This window comes from Stenella coeruleoalba (genome assembly GCF_951394435.1).
Source record: "Stenella coeruleoalba genome assembly, chromosome: 14".
Taxonomy (NCBI): Eukaryota; Metazoa; Chordata; class Mammalia; order Artiodactyla; family Delphinidae; genus Stenella; species Stenella coeruleoalba.
This window is the reverse complement of record NC_137160.1, coordinates 56373008-56394378: the sequence shown is the minus strand read 5'-3', so window position 1 is coordinate 56394378 and position 21371 is coordinate 56373008. Positions and strand designations below refer to the sequence as shown.

Here is a 21371-nt window from a genome sequence, read left to right as displayed (position 1 = left end):
ACTCCACTGACCCAGAAATGTCCACATGAAGATGTTCTGAGGGTCTAGGAATATGGCATGTGATTCTGTATTGGGGAGGGAATTTTTGAATTAAGGGCTATTTGCAATTTCTTTGGACTGGGTGTGTATCTTAAAATTGGCATAAGAAAAGTACAGGTCCCCAGGCCCCAGGTAGGTACCAGAATAACAACATGGCGCATGGCAAAGGCAATAAGGTATTGATTCAGGAGGTTCAAGTGGAGAGAGAAACAAAGCAATTGATACCTCTCCCCCTGCACTAAAAAGGAGCCATAGGGCTTCCCTGGTGGCGCAGTGGTTGAGAGTCCGCCTGCCGATGCAGGGGACATGGGTTCGTGCCCCGGTCCGGGAAGATCCCACATGCCGCGGAGCGGCTGGGCCCGTGAGCCATGGCCGCTGAGCCTGCGCGTCCGGAGCCTGTGCTCCGCAACGGGAGAGGCCACAACAGTGAGAGGCCTGCGTACCAAAAAAAAAAAAAAAAAAAAAGAGCCATAGATTTATCTTATAGGTAAAAGATCACGAGTTAATTTCCCGCTATTTGTAGAACTGCCATTTGTACGTTTAGACATCTGAGGCAGTATTTACTTGCACCTCAATTTAAATGATCAACAAGTGGTAAACCTGCTTTAACCTCCACGGCATCCCCCTAGTTCCCCAGCTGAAGCTAAACTTCCTGGGGCTTTGGCGGCCAGTGTGGGTCAGGTGATTAAGAAGCCTTTCAACCTGCAGGTGGAGGAGGTCGGATGGTCTCCGAGATGAGAGATAAGGATGTAAAGTGTTTTTAGAAGAGGCCACTGAATTCCTGCATTAGCTGTCAGCTTTGAGGAAGAGCTATGGGTGATTGAGAGTTGAAGGAGCTATAGTTGGAAGTCTGGGAGGGCTAGAAAGCAGTGTTTAAAATCTGTGGGCTTCAGAATTCTAGTTCAAACCCAAATGTCCAGAGAAAAAAGGGAAATGGGCCCCTGATGGTTCCCGTGGGACTGTTGTAGTGAGCCATCCAACACGATGCAGGGCAGATTGGCTTGTCAAATCAGTAACACCTGAATCTAGTTAGCGTCGGGTCATTGTTAATCAAGCATTATCGAACCAACCTGGATTCCACCACGAGCTGGCGGGCTTCTAGCTTCTTGCTTTGGCGAGCGGAACTACAGGAGTGGAGGAGAGAGGCTCAACCTTGGGACAAACTGGGGTTCAGGGAACAGGACTCAGAGCCGGGACTTCCGTGGCAGTCGAGTGATTAGGACTCAGCGTTTTCACCACGGGGGCGCGGGTTTGCTCCCTAGTCTTGGAAATAAGATCCCGCAAAAGACTTGGCCCCGCCAAAAAAGACCTCAGAACGTCACAAGGAACGTGAAGGGCTGGAAATGAGGTGAGGGGCCTCGGCTTTCTGATGTCAGACACGGGTCAGCCTTGAAGCCAGTGAGAGGTGAGTGAAGACAGCCATTAACTGGCAAGCATAACTTTAAAAGTTTTACCTGGACACATGTATCATATATTCTTCGTGTATTCTTTTATTTCTCACATGTTTAGGCGAAGTTTCTTCGCCCATCCAAAGAGCAGTTAAATAATTTTTTTTCCACTTTAACTTTTTTATATTTAACTCTTTATGTGAGAGTATAAAGGGAGGCTTGGATTTGGTCCCCAAGGACCAATTTCCCCCCAAGCTCTTTTTTGAATAATCTAGCCCCATTATTGTTTTGTGATGGTCATTTTTTACCTTGCATCCTATTACTGTCTATAACATCCCAGACAGGCTATGTTTCAGGATAGTTACCCTGTCTCACTCTTATGTCATGTTTCACCCCCATTCCACGCTATTTTATTTATGGTAGTTTTATATGTTTTATGTTCTGTGAGTAACTTACTATCATAACATTTCTGTTTGAGACTTTTAAAAACTTATTATACCTATTCTTCCAAATAAACTTTAATTTTTGTCAAGTCCACAAAAATACCATCATGATTGAATTAAACAGTTATATTAATTTGGGAAATATTGACTTTTCAGTACTATTTAATACTTCTGGGTTAAAAAAATGTATCTTAACATATTTGATCTCCCTTTGCATCTTCCAATTAAGTTCTATAGCTTTTTTTCTTAGGAATTGCAAGCTTTCTAATTCTAGATATTTCATGCATCTTTTTGCTATTATGAATGAAAAATATGTTTCTTTTATCTTCTAATTTTTGGTTATTGGCATAGGAGTTACCTAGTGATTACTGCATTATACTTGACAACTTACTAAACTAGTTAGTTTTTAAAGTTTTAAAATTGTGAATAATGTTGCATTAAACATTGGGGTGTGTGTATCGTTGCAAACTAGTGTTTTCATTTTCTTTTAATATATATCCAGGAGTGGACTTGCTGGAACGTATGGTAGTTCTCCTTTTAGTGTTTTGAGAAATCTTCATACTGTTTTCCACAGTGGCTGTGACAGTTTACGTTACCAGCAACAGCGTACAAGGGTTCACTTTTCTCTAGGCCCTCATCAACATTTGTTATCTGTAGATTCTAATGATAGCCATTCTGACAGGTGTGAGGTGATAGCTCATTGTGGTTTCAATTTGCCTTTCTCTAATGATTAGCAATGCTGAGCGTCTTTTCATGTGCCTGTTGGCCACCGTATGTTTTTGCTGAAAAAAAGTGCCTATTCAAGTCTTCTGCCCATTTTTAAGTCAGGTTGTTTGTTTTTTTGATATAGAGTTGTATAAACTGTTTGTATATTTTGGAGATTAACCCCATATCAGTCATATCATTTGCAAATATGTTCTCCCTTTCAGCAGGTTGTCTCTTCGTTTTGTCAGTAGTTTCCTTTGCTGTGCAAAAGCTTGTTGAGTTTCATTAGGTCCCGTTTGTTTATTTTTGCTTTTATTTCTTTTGCCTTAGGAGACATATCCAAAACAACAGTGCTATGATATATATCTAAGAACATTCTTCTTATGTTTCCCTCTAGGAGTTTTATGGTTTCAGGTCTTACATTTAGGTCTTTGATCACTTTTGAGTTTACTTTTGTATATGCTGTGAGGAAATGTTGTAATTTTTTAATTTAAACAATACATAATCATATATTAAACTAATAGCCATCGTTCATCTCCATATAATTAGTGAGAATTTTTGCATATTTGGCCAGTTTTCATTCTCAGTGTTCTGTGTTCTGGCTAGGGTTTTTTTTAGTACTATAACTTATAGCTAGAAACAAAATTGTAAAATTGACAATTAAGGTTACAGACTGTACTGGGTGGAAAATTGAAATGCAAGTTGTATTTAGTTTGTCTCACTTTTTTTTTTTTTTTTTTTTGCGGTACGCGGGCCTCTCACTGTTGTGGCCTCTCCCGTTGCGGAGCACAGGCTCCGGACGCGCAGGCTCAGTGGCCATGGCTCACGGGCCCAGACGCTCCGCAGCATGTGGGATCTTCCCGGACCGGGGCACGAACCCGTGTTCCCTGCATCGGCAGGCGGACTCTCAACCACTGCGCCACCAGGGAAGCCCTTAGTTGGATTTTTAAAAATTTCTCTCATCAATGTTTGACACTTTTCCTTGTCCAAATATTATACTTCTTTTGCTAAATTGATAACTATCAATATTTTATTCTTTTTGATGCTGTTGTGAATGAAATTTTTTATTTCATATTTAGATTTTGCATTGCCAGTATATAAAAATTAAGTTTGATTTCTGTATGCTGGTCTTGTACCCTGCAACCATGCTGAGCTTGTGTTTTAGTACCAGTAGTTTTTAATAGATTCTTTCTATGATTTTCTATATACAGAACTATATTGTCTGAGAATAACAGTTTTTGTTTTTCCTTTCCAATCTAGATCTCTATCTTGCCTGATTACACTAACTGAATTCTCCTATAGAACATTAAAGGGGAACGGCAAGAGTAGGCATACTTGCGTTGTGCTCATTCTCAGGGGAAAAAGCTGAATTCACTCTTCTAATGAAATGTCCCTCTTTGTCTTTGGTAACTTTTTAAAAAATTTTAAAGTCTATTTTGTTTGACATTAATATAGCTATCCCAGCTCTCTTTATGTTAGTGTTTGCATGGTATATCTTTTTCATCGTTTTACTTAAAACTTTTTGTGTCTTAGAATCTAAAGTCTCTTATAGACAGTGTATAATTAGATGTCATCTTTTTATTTAGTATGCTAGCCTCAGCCTTTGACATTTAATGTAATTTTTCGTATGGTAGGATGTACATTATCTGCCATTTTATTTGTGTTCTGTTTTCTTTGGTTGTTCCTCCATTACTAATTTTTTTGTGTCAAATATATGCTTTCTATGGGCTTCCCTGATGGCACTGTGGTTGAGCGCCTAGGCCCGTGAGCCATGGCCGCTGAGCCTACGCATCCAGAGCCTGTGCTTCGCAACGGGAGAGGCCACAACAGTGAGAGGCCCACGTACCGCACGCACACACAAATATATATATATATATATATATATATATATATATATATATATATATATATGCTTTCTAGTGTATCATTTAAATTAAAAAAAAATTTTTTACTATGCTTTTGCATTATTTTCTTAGTGGCTGCTCTTGAGATTAAAATATGTATCTTAATTTAAGGAAGTCTACTTTCAATTACTATTAACTTAATTCCAGTAATAACTAGAAGCCTTGCTCTAACATAGTTCTCCCCTCCTTTTGTGGTATTATTTCATACAAATGGTGTCTTTTACATTATAAGCCTATCAACTCATTTTTGTAATTATTGTTTTATGCAGTTGTCTTTAAATCAGAAGATGGAAAGAATTTTAAAATGTTACACTGTTTTTTATATTTACCTTGGTAATCACTTTTACCAGTATTTTTTCTTTCTTTGTGTGGAACTGAGTTACCATTATAGGTCCTTTCTTTTCAGTCTGAAATATTTTATATTTGGTACGTCATGGGTCATTTTTCTCTTGTTGCTTTCACAATATTCTTTTTGTCTTTGACTTTCAACAGTATGATTATGATGTATCTAGGTGGATCTTTTTGAGTTTATTCTATTTGGAATTTGTTCAGTCACTTGGATGTGTAGATTATGATTTTCATAAAATTTAGAAAATGTTCACAATTATTCAGATCCTTTTTCTGCCCTTTTCTCTCTCTCTTTTCCCTTTGGGACTCCCATTTTGCATATCTTTGTATGCCTACTTGTACCCTGCAGCTCTCTGATGCTCTGTTCTGTTTTTTTCTTTTTTTTTTTTTTTCCTTATTTCTCAGACTGGATAATCACTATGGACCTATCCTTAAGTCTGCTGATTCTTTCTTCTGCCATGTCAAATCTATTGTTGAGTTCATCTATTGAACCTTTCCGTTATTTTACTTTGCAACTCTAGAATTTCTATTTGGTTCTTTACAAAAATTATTTCTATGTCTTTATTGAAGTTATTTATTTAGTAAGACATAATGGTCATGGTTTACTTTAATTCTTTCTGAATAATTTCCTTTAGTTCTTTGAACATATTTATAATACCTATTTAAAGTCTACTGAGTCCAGTATCTGGACCCGCCTCAGGGGCATTTTTAAATTGACTGTTTCCCCCACCCCGTGTATGGACCATACTTTCCTATATCTTTGCGTGTCTCATAAATTCTTGCTGGAAATAAAAATACTAAAAAATATATTGAAACAACTTTGGAATCAGAGTCCCCTCCCTCAGTATTTGTGTTAATTGCTCTGTGTGGTTATTGAGTTGTGTGTTTGCTTCTTTTTATTTTTATTCTTCTTTTCACTTTTAGACCGGGATCCCCAGGGTTCCTCCCTAGATCATCATTGTTTAATGGTCCAGCAATGATCAGTGAGAACATTTTCTTAAATATATTGACTCATTGAGTCTGCAGTGTTTTGCCAAGGATATCTGTGTGTGAAAGGGTACCTCACATTTCGGGCATTTTACAAGTTAGCCTTAGCTTTCACTTCCTGATTGCATAGGGCAAGCCAGGATCAGCTAGAAGTGAGTAACCGGAGCCCACTCTTTCCCAATTCTTTCTGGGCCTACCAAGAACGCTGTGCATATGTATAACATTCAAGATATACATGAACATGTCAGAGATTTTTAAAGTACAGTATGTTCAGCTAGTTCCTAAATTTTCCTTTTAAATTTTTGGCCAGTCTCCTGTTTGCCCCAACAGGAATCAGACTTAAGCAGCTGTGATAGTAACATTCCAGTGTATTGCTGTCGTTTTTGATAATGACTTGGGGCTGGGGTTTTTTCCTGCAGAGCTGAGTTCTGAGTCAGATTAAATAGTGGCCAATGCTCTGGGATCAGGGATTTTCTAGGGTGCTACAAGCCTGGCCAAAATACTGACTGTGCTCTGGAGACAGAACTGTTGACAACATTCTAAATAGACCAGTCTCCTTTGCTGGATGCGAGGCTGCCAGCTTTCCATGTCTATTGCTCCATGGGTCTAGGGAGGACACGTGGAAGCAGCCACAGCTGTAAGTTAGCCACAGACCCAACTGTTCTTATCGGGTTTGGTGGGTTTTTTCTGTTTGTTCTGTGCCTTGACTATTCTTAGCATTCTGAAATTATTGGTATTGATAATTTCGCCATTATTTTTGTTGCTGTTGTCAGGAGAGTAGTTTCACTGAGATTCTCACTGCATCCTTCTAGAAGTCTCACCTGCTGGGTTCTTTTTAACATTAAGGATTAAAGAACTTTGTGGCTCCTGCTTTGAGGAGGGAGTTAAATAAAAGACCCATTTCTTGGCACACGGGGAGAAAACATCAACAAATGCTGTTTAAAACATCTTTCTGAATGAAATTATACATTTTATATAATCTAGTGGTACTTTTCAGTATCTTAAATGTAATATCTGTTATTAAATCTGTCATAATTTGTGAAAATGCTGGGAAGAGTTACACTGATAATAGGAAAATGATATTTTTAAAATTTTTACCAAAGCACTTGGGATTATACTTTAAAAATTTAAGTGGCTTAACCTTCAGAATGTTAGCTCAAATTATGTAGAGAAAGTATCTTACATTAGTACTTTTCTCAAGAGAATGTCATGGCAAATATAGGCATAAAGTATTCATGACAACAAACTCTATGTCATATTTAACTACTTGTGAACTAACAGATATGTATATATACATGTATATACACACACATAAAATTGAAGTACACAAATTTTTTTGTGGGGGAAAAAATCAGTATATTTTGGTGAGAAAATTACAAACATTATTTTAGCTCTTTTTATTTGAAGAGAAAAAAAATTGTCTTCTCTCTACAGTTGCCTGCATAATTTTTTCACTGTAGAGGAATTTTTGTGCACTTTCATTTAGGAATTCAAACTTGAGGGCTTCCCTGGTGGTGCAGTGGTTGAGAGTCCACCTGCCGATGCAGGGGACACGGGTTCGTGTCCCAGTTCGGGAAGATCCCACATGCCGCGGAGCGGCTGGGCCTGTGAGCTGTGGCTGCTGGGCCTGCGTGTCCGGAGCCTGTGCTCCGCAACGGGAGAGGCCACAACAGTGAGAGGCCCACGTACCGCAAAAAAAAAAAAAAAAAAAGAATTCAAACTTGATAATTAATGTTGATCAACAGAGGAACTTTGGCCTAAAAATTAGTAGGAAATTGTTTAACTCCTTTCTCTTTCCATCTCAAACCCTCCCAGTTTTATGGAACCTTCTCTGTAAGGCCAATCCCATTCGCTTTAGTGAAAAGAGATTTCTTTCCATCCAAACTGCCAAAAATGACAGAGCATACATGAGACACTTGATTATTTTGAATTTTAGCAGATTATATTATATGCAGAGTTTTAAAGAAGGAAAATGAGGTAGCTAAGACCACACCATGGGGTTGCTCAGAGGCAGAGTCAGACATAGTTGTGCCCCGTGATCTTGTGTACATTGCCTACTGGCGCTGAGCTCTTGGGCAAGTCACTTGGCAGCTCTAAGACTCAGTGGCCTCATCTATTAAGTTGGAGAATCATACCTCACAAAGGGGTTCTTGGTCAGTTAGATAAAGTGTTAAAGTACTTGGCAAATTCATCACACATATAAGCTAAAAATAGGTACTATAGTAGCTTTGCCCTCGGAAGGAGACTCTAGGCTCTAAAGGAAATGGACAGCTGTGACCTATGGACTTTTGTGCCAGGAGCGGGTTAAAAGTAACCAGAAGTATCAGCAGACAGGAAGAGAAGTTAGGTTTGGCTACATTGTACCTGAAACCACATAGTTTAAGGACAAGTAGGCTTTGTCCTCTCATTTTTTTCCTGAAGATATTTTTTTATTATCAAATAGTGGAGAATTATTTTTAGTGATGGCCATTGGTAATAAAGTTTGAAATCTACAGTGTCTCGCCGTGAAGAATGTATACTTCTTGAAGATGGGTGTTTCTTCTGTACCTCCAAAGTATCAGTACCTGGCAAGCACTCAGATAATATTTGTTGAAATATAATCCAGTTACATGTTTTGAAAAATGATAACTCAAATGACACTACACCTAAAGAACAGCAAAGTGAGCCCCAGTAATGCTAGAAGTTTACATAGCAAGTCTCACTTAGAAAATAAAAGCTTTAGTTCCATTTTTAAAAATCCCTGACTGTGACTTGTTTTGCCAATGAGACTAAAACAGTTCATTAATGTGGTAAGTGTCAGAGATACATGTGAAACTGCATTGCATATGATCATAAACAGACTGATGTAAAATCTTTTTATTAAAAAAATAACCATTATTAAACATGTTCCCCAAAAGTTAGAATCACAGTAAAAGATTACCCTGTGCAGAAAAGTGGATTTCAAATGAGTGCACCCCAAACCTCTTTATTACTTTTAACATAATAGTTCTCCCTGATGTCTCATAACCCGTGTTATAATTATTACTCTAAATTCACTGGGAAGCAACAGTAAATAAGTTACAATCCCTGGCATTAAGTTCAATGGGCTCTTTACCCAGAGGACCTGCAGGCTGTTCTTTTTTTAAATGGCATCCCAAATGCTTATTAATGACAATAATAATTATCTAAGTGATTAGTCAATTTTCTTTGCAGAAGCAAATTTAAAAGTAGGTCTGGAAAAATCATACTCTGGGGACATAATAACCTTTTTTCATTCGAGGGACATGGAATGACCATTCCATTTATTTTGAAAAGAAGCTCCTGGACGAAGGAGGGTCTGTGAGTGAAGACCATTCTTCGGACAGGCAGGAGCTTGTACTAGTTGTAATAATGGTAACTTCTCTCTGCACATCTAGAGTTTTTTCAAGCATTTTTACCTGCCTCCGTGGAGCAGTTTTTGAAAAGCCATTGGAAGCATGATGAAAGTCAACTGTAGGAACTGACACTTTTCTGTTCTCCACTTTTCAGCGTAGATATTTCAGAAACCATCAAAATTCAACATTTAAGAACGATGAAAGAATCTGGCAACTTTCCATCCGCTGCCGCTACAGAGAGGAACATGTAGGAATGGTCTCAGTAAAAGCAGCCATACATGAAAAGAAATGGCAGTTAGGCTATTTTCTCTGGGAGATATTTACAATGTACATGGCAAAAATGTCACATGTATATGCATGTATGTGCATATGAATGTGTTGTGTAGATATACAGATATGTTCAATCTCATTTGAACAATGGAACCCTTCTAGCTGTGTAAATCAGTCAGTCTGCTAAGCAGTATGGAAACGCCATGAGAATATTCCACTTTTTTCAGTGGAAATCAGACCCAAAAGAGATGTGCTTGTTCTAGCTTAGGAAGCAAATGCCAGCTACTGTGTTTCAGTCCCGGCTAATTTCCTGGCTCGTAACTGTTGCCTAAGGACTCTACCTGCTGCTGAACTTGACCTGTGAGTCCAGCCTGCTCTCCACATTTACTTGATTGTCTGCCTGTTTTTACAATCAGCTTTTGCTTTGTCTTCTCTTATTCAGACATGGCCTGATTCCTTTGCCCATTTGGCTTTCATTTCCTTAGCTTTTGTCCCTGTGCATCTGGGCTCTGGCATTTTTATTGTAATAGAGGACAAATTTTGTATCTCTATGCCCTGATTACATTTGTCAGCAAACAAAGGATTCATTGAATGACCTAGGTCCTACTCATTAAGGTGAAAAGGCTGTAAGATCACAATATCCTGTGGAAATATATATATATACATAAATATGTATTTATATAATATATAATATATATATTTATAATTATATGTAATACATAATTATATTTTCTGTATAAGAATTATAAAATATAGAACACTACTAGCTACCATGTATTGAAGTTCTACTGTGTACAAAGTACTTTGCATGCTATATCTCCTCTCATCTTTACAGAACCACATCAATTAACTCTTGTCATTTTCATGCAATTTACAGGAAACCAAGGGTCACAGAGTATAGCTAGTAAGTAATAGGGAAGAAATTGTAATTCAGATTTCTTTTCTGCCTTAAAGGTACTCTCCGTAAAACTTATGGATCTGGAAAAGAGCTGCATACTGTGATATTTCAGTGGAGGACAAACCTTGTCAGTATAGGTAAAGCAGAAGGTAGAAACCACCAGTTTTCTGGCCAAAAGTAGTCTTTTGTGATCATGGTTAGAAAAATCACTCTTTGTAGTTAACTATACTGTTTTCTTCCCTAACGGTCCATCTGAGAGCAACAGTCCATGAAGTCCATTATAATTAAAAGAAGAAATTTCATCTTTATCTCTTCCTTCTCCTGCGTCATCTACACTCTGGTGTGTACGTCCTCTCTAGGCCACTTGATAAACTCCATTCACCCTTCAAGGAAGTTCTTCTTGATCTCCTTCATCTTTACATCCAACGCCTAAGCACACACACACGAAGACAGGTCCTCCACACTGTGTGCTCCCGCTGTATTGATTCCCTATTTCTTTCATATTTATTGCATGCAATCTCCTCCACCCACCATTAGTGGAGCCTGAGAGCAAGCATTCTCTTTTTCTCATCTCTGTCTCCAGTGCCTAGGATACAGCAGTAACCAGGCATAAATGAATGAGTGTGAGCCTTGAAGAGAAGAAACGCATCCGTGAATTGTCAGACTCAGTGAAGTAATAGAAACCATTCAGATGAGATGAATTTTCCCTCAGTTGCAAACTTTAGAGCCTAATTTCCTCCTCTCCACCCCCAATTTCAGAAGGATTCCCAAATAAAACTTCTAGCGTCAATGTAATTTTAATGATTTTATTGAGACTTAATTCATAGACTGTACAATTCACCCGTTTCAAGTGTACAGTTCAGTTTTTAAATATATTTACAGTTGTGCATCCATGAACCCAGTGTAATTTTAGAACATTTTCGTCACCTTAAAAAAAGCAACAGTCACTCTGCATAACCTCCACTCTCCCCTGGCCCTAGCCCTAGACAATCAGTAATATACCCTCTCTCTATATAAATTTAGCAGTTCTGGGCATCAACTATAAATGTAATCAAACAATATGTGGTCTTTTATGACTGGCTTTTTTCACTTAGCATAATGTTTTCAAGGTTCAGCCATATTCTAGCATGTATCAGTAATTCATTCCCATTGCTGACCGAATAATATTCCATTGTATGGGTGTACCACATTGTTTCCATTTTTTCAGCGGCTATGAATAATGCTGCTATGAACATTCATGTGCACACTTTTGTGTGCACGTATGTCTTCATTTCTCTTGGATACATGTCTAAAAGCAGAATTAATTTGTCCTATGGTAGGTAACTCTATGTTTAACTCATTGGAGGAACCACTAAACTCTTCCTTGACAACTGCACCATGTTACATTTTCACCAGCCATGTATGAGAGTTCTACCTTCTCCATATCCTTGCTAACACTTGATTGTATCTGACATTTTGATTCTAGTCACTGTAGTGGGTGTGAATTGGTATTTCAGTGTGGTTTTTATTTGCATTTCCCTGATGGCTATTTATGTTGAATATCTTTTCAACAATGTGCTTATTGGAAATTTGCAAATTTCTTGGAGCAATGTCTGTTCAGATACTTCACCATTTTTAAATTGAGTTATTTGCCTTTCTATTGTGTAAGAGTTCTTTACATGTTCTGAACACAAGTCACTTCTCAGATATATGATTAGCAAATATTTTCCCTCATTTTGTGTTTTGTATTTTCACTTTCTTGATGGTGTCTTTTGAAGCACAAAAGTTTTGAATTTTGATTAAGCCTAAGGTACCTGTTTGTTTTTATCACTGTGGTTTTGGTATTATTTCTTAGAAGCCTTTGCCTAATTGAAGATCACGAAGGTTTACTTCTAAGAGTAAGATTGTCTTCTAAGTTGGTTCATTTTGAGTCAGTTTTGTTTATAGTGTTACGTATAGGTTTAACATCATTCTTTCACATGTGGGTATCCAGCTGTTCTGGCACTATTTGTTGAAAAGAACTAAATTTCAATTCAATTGAATTGTCTTTGCACCCTAGCACCAATATGGTTTTTTGTTTTTTTTTGTTTTGTTTTTGCGGTACGCGGGCCTCTCACTGTTGTGGCGTCTCCCGTTGTGGAGCACAGGCTCCGAACGCGCAGGCTCAGCGGCCATGGCTCACGGGCCCAGCCACTCCACGGCATGTGGGATCTTCCTGGACCGGGGCACGAACCGGTCCTTTTTCCATCGTTGCCTCTATGTATGAAACTAGGACCTTCAAAACCAGAATGTGAGTTGCTTTACATTTTTGGAATAAAGCTATAAAGTAAAGAACCAAAAACTTTACTGGCCTTTAAAATATTCTCTTTGCTCTTGAATCCAAAATGCAGCCGTCTCTCATTTAGCAGCTTATTAAGTAGTCTGATGCATTAGCGCTTAAGTGTTTGTATAATATCATCTCTATAATTTAGTTTCATTATGTCCACAACAACTGAATACAGAATGGATGTGATAAGTGACTTCCCAGATATTCTGCTTTAACAGATGGGACTCATTTCTCACAACTACTCAATCCACAGTGACTTGATACATTTCGTATACTGTGTTCCATTTGTGACACATGAACAACATCTATTTGCAAAGAGATTTACCCATAATTATGAGAAATATCATGAACTATATAATCCAGTGTATCAAATTGTTTTCTTCTGGATTTTTTGGCCACCTTATATATAACTCTCCCCCAAGTAAATACGTTTGTTGTTTTTGAAATTACTGTTCAGCTGACTGAATATCTTTCTTGGCATCACTGAGAAAGTAAGTGTTAGAGTACAGATTAAAAACTGTACTGAGGAGCTTCCCTGGTGGCACAGTGGTTGAGGGTCCGCCTGCCGATGCAGGGGACGTGGGTTCGTGCCCCGGTCCAGGAGGATCCCACATGCCGCGGAGCGGCTGGGCCCGTGAGCCATGGCCGCTGAGCTTGCGTGTCCGGAGCCTGTGCTCCGCAGCGGGAGAGGCCCGCGTACCGCAAAAAGCAACAACAACAACAACAAAACTGTACTGAGGATTTTTAATTCTTTGGATCAATAGGTAAAAGAAAAAAATCTTTAAAAACAAGCCAATTAAAAAATAAATCAACTCTTAGAGGAAAACATAGGGCAAAAGCTTCATGATATTTGATATGCAATGATTTCTTGGATATGACACCAAAAGCACAGGCAACAAAAGAAAAAATAAATAAATTAGACTTTATCAAAATTAAACACTTCTGTGCATGTAACGACGCTACCCGCAGATACCATAGTCAAACCTTTATTTTCCTAAAGAGTTTGTATTAAGTATTAGTATGAAAATACTTGTTCTTCCTCTAACCTTTGGGTATTACTAACTGAAGCAGAGTAAGTGAGTTCATTAATCCTGGCCTAAAAGAACAACTTATATTTAGAAATTTTTCAAATAATATGTGGATTCCTGAAGCCCACCTTTGGCACAAAGGTTGAGATGCCTCAGTCTCCTTTCACATTGATTCACCACTTAGAGGACTAAGTAATATCCATCGTCTTTTAAATTTTCCACAAAATATGGGTATAAAATATCCTTCTCTATTTTGCTGCCTTGTGAGTGAAAATGATTCCTGAGTTTGACAAGATTCAAATAGTCCTCACTGGGAGCCGGCACATCTTAGAGCAGGTACCATATTTCCACTTGAATATTCAGGCTCTGCATGTGTCAGTTGCATCTGAGTGATGGTCACCTGGGTGAATAGAAGATGTTTTCCTACTTGCAGTTTTGTGTGTGTGTGTGTGTGTGTGTGTGTGTGTGTGTGTGTACATATGTGCCTAGCAGAAATCCTCTAGAGCTATCACTTATTCAAAACACTAAAAACATTTTCAAGGAGGTTGAGTGAAAGTTATCACTGAGGAAACATTCTAGGCAGAAGGTACCCAGCGCTAATAATATTGGGTAAGAGTAAGAGGCTAATTGAATTAGTCAAATCATCCCCGTTTTATACCAAAGAACAGGACCAACCCAAGTCTGTTAGGCTAAAAGACTGAAACAGATTATGAAATATTTTAATTATTGAATATCTCATCAACATTTTTCTTTCTGGACATAGTTATTGAGAATTAGCAAATTTCCTCATCTTTACCATCTAATAAAATGCCCTTGCCATGACAGTTCGTGCTCTTCCCCATACTGTGCTGACTCAACACATCAGCTACTCTCGAATTCTACTTCACCCAACCATTAAAGCAAAGGCTGAACGTCAGCGCTCACAGCAGCACATTGCATGATGTAGCCCAGCATCCTTGTCAACTATTCTTATACACATGAACAAATAAGTCCTTTCATTTATACAGTCATCTCTAGATTCCCTAGCAAAGGAAGGGAATCCAGAGAAAGAATAATTCAATGGGCATCCTAAAGCTTTTGACAAATGCTATAGCCATGGTTTCCGGAAGCAGAAATCCAACAGGAATAAGTACAGGGATCTGGAAGAATAGTACTGAGGGAATCAGGAGGTATAAGGAAAATTTCTTCTTCCCATTATATATGCTTATTTTTTTCCTGAATCTTAAACTATTTGAGAGACAAAAGGTACTAATGATACTTTGCTTAAACCACTTCTTTGACCTGTTCTCCCTCCTCTGATTCTTTACCTGGATAATGCTACCCACCGTTTAAGTCACCTCCTTGGAGGGGCTTCCTGACTTACAGACTATGTCATGGTCCCCTAATTTATGACCCCTCATTTACAGTAATGACTTGCATTGTAGTTACTTCGAAGAATGTCTGTCTTCCCATCTGGATATTAAGTTCCATTACAATGGGATGAGCCATCACTGTGTGCTCGGCAGCATTCCAGGGCTGACACACAGTAGGCAGTGAATAAACATTCATTTAATGAATGAATAAGTCATAATAGCCCCTGGGGAAGCAAAACTACCCCTCGTTGAGAAACACTACTTTAGCTCTGTAGGATATATAATTGTTTGACGTATTTAGTTAAGATTCACTTCTAAAGAACATAATTCTAAAATTAATATTTAAAGAAGCATTATTTTCTGGATAGAATTTGCCTTTGTTTCCCACAACTGAATATACAGGTCTAGACACGATTTTATGGATTTAGCATGAAAACATTCTCCTGGACCCAACCCTGGTCTTTGTTGCGTTTTATTTCAAACATTTTCCCAATTCCCAATTCCCCTTGAGGACTATCTTTTCAGAAGCAAACCTCCTATTCTTTTTGTGAATACACAGTACCAAGAGTAGTTTTTCATGGCTTCCTAGGAAATCTGTAAGAATTACTGAAGTTATTTTTAGTCCAGATAACTCTTAAAGGCATCCTTCATCTGTCTCAGTCATTCACATTTGCCTTTATTGCAGAGTTCCTTTTACATTAGCTCCACTCTGCTAGAATTTAGATGGCCAAGAGCAAAGTTGCGTGGCAGAGGTGAGGAGAAGTTAAAAGGATTGTCATTTAAATTGCCTTCCTTTACCTACTGCTTAAAGGAAAGACTCCTTTCTTTGAATATAATTTTGCTATTATATACCATTTACATTTTAATCAGGGACTGAAATAACTGAGTGCAGACATCCCAGAATAGTGTGAGACTGTTTTGTGAAATGCCTTGGAGTGATTTTCACGTACCCTAGAACATGATTTTATAGATACATTTGAGGTCTGGGATGACAGAAAACATATAGAGATGATTGCCTTTTAGACTTTGCAAAATTGATTTCTTTGCCTAAGGAAGTCCCTGAGATACTATCATTTTGATAGTAATCCTAACCAGGTGCCGTGCCTACTTACCTGACACCGGATATCCTGATGGACTTGACTCTAGCTGTGCAGAAGCCCTGCCATCATCTGCTCAGCAGAACGGGAGACTCAGAGGATCACAATGGGAAATGGTGGTTTCTGTTGGCCATTCAGTCCTAGAACAGGGTGACAGCTACAGAACAAGCTGTATTTATTGCCGTTGGCCCTAGTCCAAGTCTCCAGGGCTAGCTTACATCTGTTCTAACATTTCCTACCAAGGGTCAGCAGCTGCAGAAGCAGAAAGTCAATTTGCTAGCCCTTGTTTTTCTATCGTGATGGTGGATGTAAATGTCATGGAGCGCTAAAATGAGTGCCTGGGAACTTCCCTTCTCAGGGCATCTCCTGCAGAACTTATGCCAGTTGTATTCATTTGACAAACAGGCAGCTCTAGAAAAGATGCCAGTACCAGTGGATGGAAAGATCAGAGCTACGTTATGGATCATCCAGCTGGATCGATCATATTCCAGGCAACGTCAAGAGCAGTTGAGGACCAGGTTGCCAAGTCAACATGACTAACTCTTAGCAGAACTTGGGTCATTTGACCCCATAAGTAGGAAAAAAGTTTTTATACTATATATTGCCTAGACTTTAATGTGATTTTGGATGATTTGGGATTTCTTGATCAATTCAGGCTGCTGCGGCTTGACACAGCTCTACCGTAGACTGGGTGGCTTAAACAAGAGGGATTTATTTCCCACAGTATTGGACATGGAAGTCCAAGATCAAGATGCCAGAAGGGTGAGGTTCTCTCCTTAGATTGCAAATACTGCCTTCTCACTTTGTCCTCAGTTGGCCTTTTCTCCACACATGAAGTTGGAGAGCAAGAGAGAGAAAGCCCTTTGGTCTCCTTTTTTAGAAGGGCACTAATCCCATCAGGGGTGCTCCACCCTCATGATCTCACCTAAACCTGATTACCTCCCAAAGGACCCATCTCCAAATACTGTCACGTTGCAGGTTACGGCTTCAACATATGAATTTTGGGGGGAGGGGACAGTTTTGGAGCATGAGCCTCTTTGGAAATGGACAGACCTGGGAAGAAGGCTCTTTGGACTATTACAAAGTGGTGTGAAATTGCTATTTGGGTCAGAGACTGCCAAGAGGGGGCAAAGCAGCCAAGGCAGCTTGATCACAGGTAGGCAAAATTCAAGAGTTTATTTTGGACCTACTAGAGACCACTGCCCCACCTAATAGCGAATGTCATGCCATACGAGCTGTTGATGTTTGTTTATGCAGGTGCCTGCCTGCGGCCACAACTTCTCAGTGGCATTTGAAGAGCAATTCTCTCCGTCCTGCTAGGTCTCCCCATATTGGTTATTTCTAATTAAAATAAATATTTTCTCCCTCTTACTATAATGACAATATCTCCATCTTACTTTGGTCACTTTTCTTTCAATTCAGTGTATATATGGAATGCTTGCTTCTCAGAGCTCTGAAGAATTATCCCTGGAGGGCAGCAACTGGTACCTTGTGCTTTGGGGGGAGTTACATGAGCTAGAAAGGAACTCAGTGAGGCAGCTGGCAGCTACAATACCATTAGCATCAGCTAGGCGTTCTTCTGGGGCTCCTTTCTGCCCTTTAATCCTTCTCTATCTCCTGCCAGCATCTTTTTTGGGGTGTATCTTTGTTCCCTTTCTGTCCTAGTTCTTTTCTTATACACTGCACTAGATGTCAGTACACTCTTATCTCCATTATTTGACGCTGTCGCAAGCCTTCATTCCTGCATTTGAGATGGTGTTTGAGAGAAATATAATGGTTTCAACACTCATGATTATCAGACGTATAGGTCAGAAACTTTGTAAGACTGTTTTCTCTCCAATATACTTGTAGTTATTTGTAGAAAATATCATTGGTAAGCACACTCTAAATGTGTGTGCTTTTCTGGTTGTTTGTAGCCTTCATGTTATCATTTATAATTCAGATAAGTTAGGTACTATGCTATTCTTTTAGCTCAAAACAATTAAGAAAAAGCATTGTCATCAGTTTTAAGTTGTCTTGACTCTAATTGCATATACTACACTATAAACACTGGTTTACCAATTTGTTCTTTTTGTGTTGCTAAGTTCTGTTCAGTGACTCACCATGCAGTCCCCTCAAAATCGTTCAATTTGGGTTTCTTTTATGTTTCCTTTTTTAGTTAAATAACCACCTAGGTCACCACAAGTCTCTACTAATTATACTCAAGAGCATCTGCTCCTAAATCAGGCAAGGCTTTTCCCAATTTGGCAATTGACTGCTCGGGTGTCAGGCTGCTGCTTTTGCATAGAAAAAGTCAACATATACAAGGCATCATTAATGTTCTAAAAGTTAAGGATTGCCCGTGGTTGAACTCTTACTTATGGGGTCCAAATAAATTGCTAAAATGAGAATAAACTCTCAATCGGGGAAGAACTGAGATAGAACTTTGGATAGGAAACCAAGTAAGATTATGCCTGGAAAATAATCAATAGAGACTCTGCATAATAACAGACTGATACACCATAAAGAGAAAATGTTGTTAAGGTATATTGTTTTGTTTGTTTGTTTGTTTTGTTTTTCGTTTTTTCCATCTTTATTCGAGTATAATTGCTTTACAGTGGTGTGCCAGATTCTGCTTTACAATAAAGCGAATCAGCTATACACATACATATGTTCCCATATCTCTTCCCTCTTGCATCTCCCTCCCTCCCACCCTCCCTATCCCACCCCTCAAGGTGATCACAAAGAACGAGCTCATCTCCCTGTGCTATGCGGCTGCTTCCCACTACCTATCTATTTTACATTCGGTAGTGTATATATGTACATGCCAGTCTCTCACTTTGTCACAGCTTACCCTTCCCCCTCCCCATATCCTCAAGTACATTCTCTAGTAGGTCTGTGTCTATTCCTGTCTTACCCATAGGTTCTTCATGACATTTTTTTTCTTAAATTCCATATATATGTGTTAGCATACGGTATTTGTCTTTCTCTCTCTGACTTACTTCACTCTGATGACAGACTCTAGGTCCATCCACCTCATTACAAATAGCTCAGTTTCGTTTCTTTTCATGGCTGAGTAGTATTCCATTGTATATATGTGCCACATCTTCTTTATCCATTCATCTGATGATGGGCACAGGTTATTTGCATCTCCTGGCTTTTGTAAATAGAGCTGCAATGAACATTGTGGTACATGACTCTTTTTGAATTATGGTTTTCTCAGGGTATATGCCCAGTAGTGGGATTGCTGGGTCATATGGGAGTTCTATTTGTAGTTTTTTAAGGAACCTCCATACTGTTCTCCATAGTGGCTGTACCAATTCACATTCCCACCAGCAGTACACGAGTGTTCCCTTTTCTCCCCACCCTCTCCAGGATTTATTGTTTCTAGATTTTTTGATGATGGCCATTCTGACTGGTGTGAGATGATATCTCATTGTAGTTTTGATTTGCATTTCTCTAATGATTAATGATGTTGAGCATTCTTTCATGTGTTTGTTGGCAGTCTGTATTTCTTTGGAGAAATGTCTATTTAGGTCTTCTGCCCATTTTTAGATTGGGTTGTTTGTTTTTTTTGATATTGAGCTGCATGAGCTGCTTGTAAATTTTGGAGAGTAATCCTTTGTCAGTTGCTTCATTTGCAAACATTTTCTCCCACTCTGAGGGTTGTCTTTTGGTCTTGTTTATGGTTTCCTTTGCTGTGCAAAAGCTTTTAAGTTTCATTAGGTCCCATTTGTTTATTTTTGTTTTTATTTCCATTTCTCTAGGAGGTGGGTCAAAAAGGATCTTGCTATGATTTATATCATAGAGTGTTCTGCCTATGTTTTCCTCTAAGAGTTTGACAGTTTCTGGCCTTACATTTAGGTCTTTAATCCATTTTGAGCTTATTTTTGAGTATGGTGTTAGGGAGTGATCTAATCTCATACTTTTACATGTACCTGTCCAGTTTTCCCAGCACCAATTATTGAAGAGGCTATCCTTTCTCCACTGTACATTCCTGCCTCCTTTATCAAAGATAAGGTGACCATATGTGCATGGGTTTATCTCTGGGCTTTCTATCCTGTTCCATTGATCTATCTTTCTGTTTTTGTGCCAGTACCATACTGTCTTGATTACTGTAGCTTTGTAGTATAGTCTGAAGTCAGGGAGCCTGATTCCTCCAGCTCCATTTTTCATTCTCAACATTGCTTTGGCTCTTCGGGTCTTTTGTGTTTCCATACAAATTGTGAAATTTTTTGTTCTAGTTCTTTGAAAAATGCCATTGTTACTTTGATAGGGTTTGCATTGAATCTCTAGATTGCTTTGGATAGTAGAGTCATTTTCACAATGTTGATTCTTCCAATCCAAGAACATGGTATATCTCTCCATCTATTTGTATCATCTTTAATTTCTTTCATCAGTGTCTTATAATTTTCTACATAAAGGTCTTTTGTCTCCTTAGGTAGGTTTATTCCTAGATATTTTATTCTTTTTGTTGCAGTGGTAAATTGGAGTGTTTTCTTGATTTCACTTTCAGATTTTTCATCATTAGTGAATAAGAAGGCCAGAGATTTCTGTGCATTAATTTTGTATCCTGCTACTTTACCAAATTCATTGAATAGCTCTACTAGTTTTCTGGTAGCATCTTTAGGATTCTCTATGTATAGTGTTATGTCATCTGCAAACAGTGACAGCTTTACTTCTTCTTTTCCGATTGGATTCCTTTTATTTCCTTTTCTTCTCTGATTGCTGTGGCTAAAACTTCCAAAACTATGTTGAATAAGAGTGGTGAGAGTGGGCAACCTTGTCTTGTTCCTGATCTTAGTGGAAATGCTTTCAGTTTTTGACCATCGAGGACGATGTTGGCTGTGTGTTTGTCATATATGGCCTTTATTATGTTGAGGAAAGTTCCCTGTATGCCTACTTTCTGCAGGGTTTTTATCATAAATCTGGGTTGAATTTTGTCAAAAGCTTTCTCTGCATCTATTGAGATGATCATATGGTTTTTCTCCTTGAGTTTGTTAATATGGTGTATCACATTGATTTGCGTATATTGAAGAATCCTTGCATTCCTGGAATAAACCCTACTTGATCATGGTGTATGATCGTTTTAATGTGCTTTGGGATTCTGTTTGCTAGTATTTTGTTGAGGATTTTTGCATCTATGTGTAACAGTGATATTGGCCTGTAGTTTTCTTTTTTTGTGACATCCTTGGTATCAGGGTGATGGTGGCCTCGTAGAATGAGTTTGGCACTGTTCCTCCCTCTGCTATATTTTGGAAGAGTTTGAGAAGGA

At 38.6% G+C, this 21371-nt stretch overlaps 1 protein-coding gene across 1 annotated transcript in view; it reads left to right on the top strand.

The window, feature by feature from the left end:
• Window positions 1–1223: 1223 nt before the first annotated feature.
• The window catches only part of DLGAP1 (DLG associated protein 1), a gene marked incomplete at both ends in the record, with an annotated part of 968578 nt that continues 948430 nt past the window's right edge, over window positions 1224–21371 (top strand). The window contains one exon of the mRNA XM_079943254.1: window positions 1224–1387. The remainder of the gene's footprint in view (window positions 1388–21371) is intronic.